The 7385-nt window shown below is 36.0% G+C and overlaps 1 long non-coding RNA gene across 1 annotated transcript; it reads right to left on the bottom strand.

Moving 5' to 3' along the window:
• Positions 1 to 253: 253 nt before the first annotated feature.
• LOC133855020 (uncharacterized) lies at positions 254 to 1884 on the bottom strand. The gene is made up of 3 exons (XR_009896911.1): positions 1797 to 1884; positions 1027 to 1060; positions 254 to 442 (listed from the first exon to the last, which is right to left on the bottom strand). It is a non-coding gene; the product is annotated as an uncharacterized LOC133855020 (long non-coding RNA).
• Positions 1885 to 7385: the final 5501 nt, after the last annotated feature.

The following is a 7385-nucleotide window of genomic DNA, read 5'->3' as shown; positions in this document are numbered from 1 at the left end:
GTTCAGAACAGGGGTTGTATTTTTCACCGGTGTTTTCATGGCCTTAACGACTTCCAAACATCATGAAATTTGGAGGGAAGCTCTGATACCATTCTGTAACGCCCCAAATTTGAACCAGCAAATTCGTAAGCAGAAACCTCCGGTTCCCACGTGACGTTACTACATCAGAGATAACTCTCGCAGCGGAATATATTTTTGTCCAACAGGCTTGGATTAAATAACACATTAGAGCTTTTTAAATTAAATACCTCTAGATATTCATTAGAAAATACTTATAACAGATACAAGGAAACAGGTGTCCATAATGACACAAAAGAATACATATAAATCATTAGCAATCTTGTCAACATAAAATGCTATAAACACAGAAGACTACAAACAAAATATAAACTATGCGTCCTTAGCTATAAAACCTCTTGAGTTCTGGTCTTTGTCTATTAACCTGCATTAACGGAATATATATATATATATAGAAACAAAAACACAAAACAACCAAAGTGAGTCCACTGTTTCCAATAATAAGGTGAATACTGATTTACTTAATAAATTCCTTAACATGCAGATATGGCTTTATAGCCACGCGTATAATGCAAATGTATGGGTTGTATGAATATGCATCGTAGTAACCATTTAGTTTGGTATTTTATGATCATCTTTCTTCAGACTCTCGTACCCAAGGCCATTAAATCCCTGTTCGTTTACGCCCGTTGCCTCACACTTGATGTCTTAACTGTTTTTACTGGAATCCTACCGGTCCCAGCATTAGTTGTTATTAGAACTTCGGACTCGCACTTTTTAGGGTTCACTGATGAGCCTTACTCCCCCTAGCTACTACATCAGCTTTGTTCTTTTCTAACCCCCCAAGTCAACTGATGAAATGGCTATCTTATCAGCCGTTATTTTTTATTAGACACAACATGCTATGCATGATCGGCCACATGCAATGAACAAATTAAATAGAACAATAAACACAATATTATGGAAAAATCCACCAGCTTCGTCCTCAGTAAGTATAGAAATACTTACACTCTTCTTCGTGTAGTTCCTTTAAACTTCTTTTCTGCATATAAATCCATCCATGCAATAATATATTTATCAATCATCTATCAAACAAATCATTGTTTATAGACCCTCATCTTTTTATATTTATTATTCATCACTTCATTACGTTTGAGACGATCACTCATAATAAATCTTAAAACCTTGGTTCATGATTTGGTGACGAGGCTATATAACCAATGCTACCAAATATGAACTTGAAGGATTAAAATATATCATAAGGACAATAAGGAATAAATACGATCAACTCATGAGAATCATGAGGACAATGAAATGAAAAGGGAATATAAATACGATCAACTCATGGAAGTCATGAGGACAATGAAATATAAAAGGAAATATAAATACGATCAACTCATGAAAGTCATGAGGACAATGAAATATAAAAGTAAGTATAAATACGATCAACTCATGAAGTCATGAGGACAATGAAATGTAAAAAGGAAATATAAATACGATCAACTCATGAAAGTCATGAGGACAACGAAATATAAAAGGAAATATAAATACGATCAACTCATGAAGTCATGAGGACAATGAAATATAAAAGCAGTTTATAAATACGATCAACTCATGAAAGTCATGAGGACATTGAAATATAAAAGTAGTTTATATTACTTCTATTTTTAATTCTTTTTATCTCATAAGCTTATTGGGTCTTTAAACAACTCATAAAACAAGTAATGAAATCAAAACCTATATCATCAAATTAATGAAATTAATGATTAGAAGCTTACCAAAATACTTCTTAGCACATACTTCAAGTCTTGAACCACACAAAACTACACAAATCTCACAATTTTCTCTCTTGGTTGTAGGTGTGTGAGTGAGTGAAGCTTAATGAGTATTGCATCTTCCACCATGGTTCTATTTATAAGAGAATGAATGGTTAGGATCAAGTAGATACATTTTGATCTAATGGATGAGAATTGGTGCATCTTAGCCTTATCTCCAAAGCACATGGGTTTCATCATCACTAAGGTGGTGCATTCTAGATGTGGGATGTGGGCAACACTTGTGGTGATGAGTGCACACATTAGAGGAAGTGGGTGATGAGTTGTCCAAATCAAAGGAAGTATTAAATAATGCTATATATGAATTTTCGTCCAAATAGAGGCCAGCTTACTCCAAACAACGTTTTGATGGTCAAATCTAATCCGATCGCTGTGAAATTTTGAGGGTAGATAGATGACGTCAAGACGAACACTTTCTCTTTTTGGTTCAACTCAATCCGAGTTTGTTATGACTTAGTTTTGGTCAATCAAAGTTTCTGGTTTACTTTGACAAGTTAAACCAAGATATTGTTTAGACTACTTTCATTTTATGATTACTCTAGATTCTATTCTAGACATCCTTTATTCTTTCATCATAAGAGGGGGAGGGAATAAATGTAGTGGGATGTTGCACTAGGTGTTGAATCATTATATCCTCCACTAACATATTTAATCATCTAACACACATTAATTAATGGCATTTCTTTAAGGTATAAAAATAGGTCTTTCACATGTTGAGTTGGGTGATGACTCATGTAATCATCATGATCATAGGACGATAACATGTGATAGATGGGTTGGGTTTGTGGATAGCAATTAGAATGGGTTGGGTTAAGTCCACAGATGGCCCATTAATGAATAATGTGAATTTCCGTCCAGAACAGGGGTCGTATTTTTGACGGATGTTTTCATGGCCTTAACGATGTCCAAACATCATGAAATTTGGAGGGGACCTAGAGGACTTCAAAACGAGCGTCTCAGTTTTTTAATCGACCAAAATGGAGTTCATTTGACCCTGTTTCCGTTATTCCAAAGTTTAAGGTCTGTTTTGAGTTTTTATCAAATTGCAACTATAAACGTTTCTACAAACAAAAATACACATTTATTTTCATAAATAATCGTAGTTATTCTTTTTCCTTATTAAAAATGTTTTAAAATTAATTTAAACCATTATAATTTATGTCTTAAAATCTGGGGCGCTACATTCCTCCCCCCTTAACAGAATTTCGTCCCCGAAATTCGTAAACTATGCTTCGCATAAAGTTTACATTAAGGGAAGATTTAGATTCCTAAATCTTAAGTCTAGTGATACAGATGTTAAGTGAAGCATCCAATTATGGAAAAAATAAACAAGTATACAGTATAAAGTTTACATTAAGGGAAGATTTAGATTCCTAAATCTTAAGTCTAGTGATACAGATGTTAAGTGAAGCATCCAATTATATAAAATAAATAAACAAGTATACAGTACCGTATGACAAATTATCATATATAGAATTTTAAGCTCATTACAGATTAAACTAGTATGTAGACTGCAGAAAAGAAAGCATTTATTTAACTAATCAAACTAGTATGGAAATTACTACAGCGGTTGCATTTATTTTTCTCATTATAGGAAAAATTTCCTGTATAACATTTCCCTTTTGCGTTGATGCTTTCTGATAATCTTGGTGGAAAGCTTGCCAAATAAGAACATGGAAGCCTCGAAGGTGAGGAAGGTGGGGAAGGTGAAGAAAGCAAAGAAGGCGAGGCAAGCAATCAGGAAAGGATATGAGTGCGGTACTCATATCGTAGTGCTCTCTCTCTTCTGTCATAGATCGCCATCACCGGATTGAGAGTAGATGCCAGAAAAGTTTATGGTGATGCGAAGGAAGAGAAAGATACTTCATCTCAGAAGCATGATCAAGAATAATCTTGCTTCTGGATGACACGATCAAAAATAATCTTGCTTCGTTGTTTGTGAATCTGGTTGTGATGCTGCATTTTTCTAACTTTAGACTTCGAAATTGGTTATGAAACTACATCTTCTTTCTCAGGAAGCGATGAAAAGCTTAGACCAAAAAATTTTGGCTTTCAAAGTGTGAAGGGTTGAGAGCTCAAAGGTGTACTTTGCAAGGGAGAAGATGAGTGAATTTATAGAGGAGATTTGAGAGGGGACGGTGCAAGTGGTGCTGACAGTGGATCGTAATATCTCCATCCCTTTCTCGGAATGCTCATCCAGCTCTATCTCGAGATGCTCTTCCAGCTCTACAAGGTGCGAAAAGTGCGGCGAGAAATCCGGAAAAGTCATTGGGTAAATTCGGAATTCGAGAAGGTGAAAAGGGTGAAAGCCGAAAAGAAGGAGGGTTCGCGATTCGAGTATTGAAATACAAAGTACATGTGATAAGTTTTTTGAGTATGAGAATAATATATAAAATCAGGAGACTCAGGGAAAAAGAGGTGGAGAATTAAATGGTAATATCTTAACTATGAAAGATTTTATGGAGGAACCAAAAGTCAAAATTAAGTAAATTTAAAGGATTAATTGTTTTAATAAAAAAAAAAAATATAAACTAGAGTGCAATTGCAATTGTTTAGTGGAATCAATTGTAATAAATAGTGATTGGATGAGTCATAACTATTTTAGCTAGTTTTTATTTTTCCTTTAAGTCCCTCACCAAGCTGATTTAGTTTAACCAAATCAAACTTTTTATTTATTGGGCTAGTTGTTTTTATGTAATTAAAAACATTGGTTAGAGATAAACTGTGCATCTGATGCAAGAGGAGATTGGGCTTTGGGATAAAACCAAGCCCATAGGCATGAAATGGACACATGGGCCGGGGAGTTAATCCCTAACCCCATGCGTCACTTTTAAGTGGTGGAAGACTAGGAAGTTTCCTAGCCCTAGCCATCCACAACTATAGGGAGTTCTAGGTTATCTAGAACTTCAACTACTGCTTGCCCCACATTACTTAAGTCTCTCAGTCTCCTAGTATTCTGAGCCTATAAATTGACATGACTGTAGCTCTTCAAAGATAAGCTATTTTGCTCAGTTCTTTAGTTTTTACTAAGAACTAATATTATTGAGTTAACTCTCAAGAATAAGTTTAAATTTTGAAGAGGAAGTTGAGAGCCCAGTCTCCTGGTTATCATCAGTCATTGGTGAGAAGATCTGAAGGTCATCACACGTTCTTCGTCGAGGAGCAAGGAGCTTAATCTTGCCCATATAGCCAAGGAGTGGCAGTTTAATTTTAAACACGTTCAAGTGTTTTTGATTTACAGTTTATTTTTAAAATAGCATTATTCTTCGCCTGTTTTTCATAAATTTCGTTCTTAGATTTGGGAATTTTATTTTCTGTTGTGCAATATTATTTTTGCAAACCAATTCCCAACAGAAAGGACCTAGGGAATCCTTCCATGATATGAAATATATCATCTTTATGTTGTATCTTCTTAAGTGTAGGCTTTGAGTCTTGTTGTTGGTGACTCTTAGACCTTTTGTTTAGGATCCATATCATTTTGATGACTGGTCTTTTGGTCGTTCTTTGAAAGTTCCAGCTATCTATGTTATGATGATGTATTAGCTTACTCTGGCTATTCATGATGTGATTGTGGATTTTAGAATGCTACCTTTATTTCTTTAACTAAAAATCTTCCTATGCATACTCTTTTCGAAGAGGATGATATCCCTGTGATCTTGTTCTTCTTAGAATAAGGTTGGGAGACGGACCATGAAGTCAACTACCAGTTAGTTAATTTCATCGGGCATTGCAGCGTACATATCCGGGGCATTAGTGTTGTATTACAGGTCCCTTGGGATAGTGCCAACCCTGCCGGGAATGAGTTAATTAATATCCTGGGCAGATCATATGGGATAAACTATGACATATACATATACGAATATATATTTATAGCATGATTTCTCCTGCGTTAAACTATAAGTATTGTCACCAAAATTATGCATTCGTAAATATTTTCAGAACAAACCATGACCTTTTAATGAGAGCATAGTAACGGGGAAATACACGCCATTTTCTCAAAAAGACTCACGTTTATGATTCCACAAATAAAATTTGATACTTAAAGCTTATTTCATCACTAATCTTGTAATGATTTACTTACAAAGTCATAGACTTAATTAGTGCTCTCCTCTGTCTTGAAACTTCTCTGTATGACAATAATTATCAAGCTGACCTTGGTTAGAGTTGGTAGGTTCGTAAGGGTGAAGGCACCAAGCGAATGGTCCATTGGCAATAGGTTTGTCTAGATTGGATTTAATTTTGGATAACTCTTGGTCTATATTTGATGATAGTGCTATTTGAGGTTTAATTACTTTTAGATTCTAAGATTTCATGTCCTTCCGTTTTTCGCCTTTCTTTCACTATGATTAGTTCACAAATGGTGGTTCCACTAGGCAATTACCAGTTGATTGTCCTAGAGGTACTACAGTAACTCTCCAAGTTAAGTAAAATCATTACCTAATTTTGGGGGCGTTACACCATTGTTTGAGTCGTCCTCCACTACGTTCACAGACCTTGAGGAACCTTCATTCTCATCATCCTTGTTCTTCTTTCGGTCTGGACAGTCCCGCTTTATGTGCCCTTTCTTCCTGCACTTATAATAGTTGACGTCCCTTCCTCTTCCTGGACTTTAACCAAGAATTCTTGTCGTTCGAACCTACCTTGTTACTGGTTGTTCCACGCTTCTGGATACCCTTCACAATTAGCCCTTCTCCTTGAGAATTATCATCACTGACTTTCTTCCTTTGATGAAAGGCCAACATGGCTCCTATAACGTCCTCTGACTCCAAGGACTCTTTCCCCCATATCAGAGTTGTAACCAAATTCTCATACGTGGTAGAAGCTGGGAGTGAAATCAATAACATCAACGCCTTATTTTCGTCTTCGAACTTCACATCAACCCTCTTCAAATTGCTAAATACCTGATTGAACACGTTGATATGTTGGCTCAAATCCGAGTCCTCCGCCATCTTCAAGCCATACAATCGCTACTTTAGATAGAGCTTATTCGTCAATGACTTGAACATATATCAATTCTCTAGTTTTAAAGAAACTACTGCCAGAGATTCTTCGTCCTTGACATGATACATCACATCATCCCCCAGAAAAAGCCGAATAGTAGCCACCGCTTTCGCCTCAAGCTCCTTCGAATCTATGTCCGGCATATCATCTGGTTTTGTCCCATATAAAGCCTTCACCATCCCTTGTTATCCCGAATTTACCGGTTCCATCAAACTTCATCACGTCGAATTTCGCAGTAGATGTGCCAACCCCAGCCATCGCAGAACCTGGGCTTTGATACCAATTATTGTTACCGTGCACAAGAATGATGAATAATAAGGAATTGAAAAGAGAGAGAGAGAGAGAGAGAGAGAGAGAGAGAGAGAGAGAGAGAGAGAGAGAGAGAGAGAGAGAGAGAGAAAGAGAGAATCAAGACACAGATTTTTACGTGGTTTAGCAATGTGCCTACGTCCACAGGAGTACAGCTATATTTCGGTATATGATTTAGGATTATAGCATAATATATTTATATAAAAACCCTACTATATAGAC

The sequence above is a fragment of the Alnus glutinosa genome, chromosome 13 (genome assembly GCF_958979055.1).
Source record: "Alnus glutinosa chromosome 13, dhAlnGlut1.1, whole genome shotgun sequence".
In the NCBI taxonomy this organism is placed as follows: Eukaryota; Viridiplantae; Streptophyta; class Magnoliopsida; order Fagales; family Betulaceae; genus Alnus; species Alnus glutinosa.
This window is presented reverse-complemented; position numbering and strand designations above follow the sequence as displayed.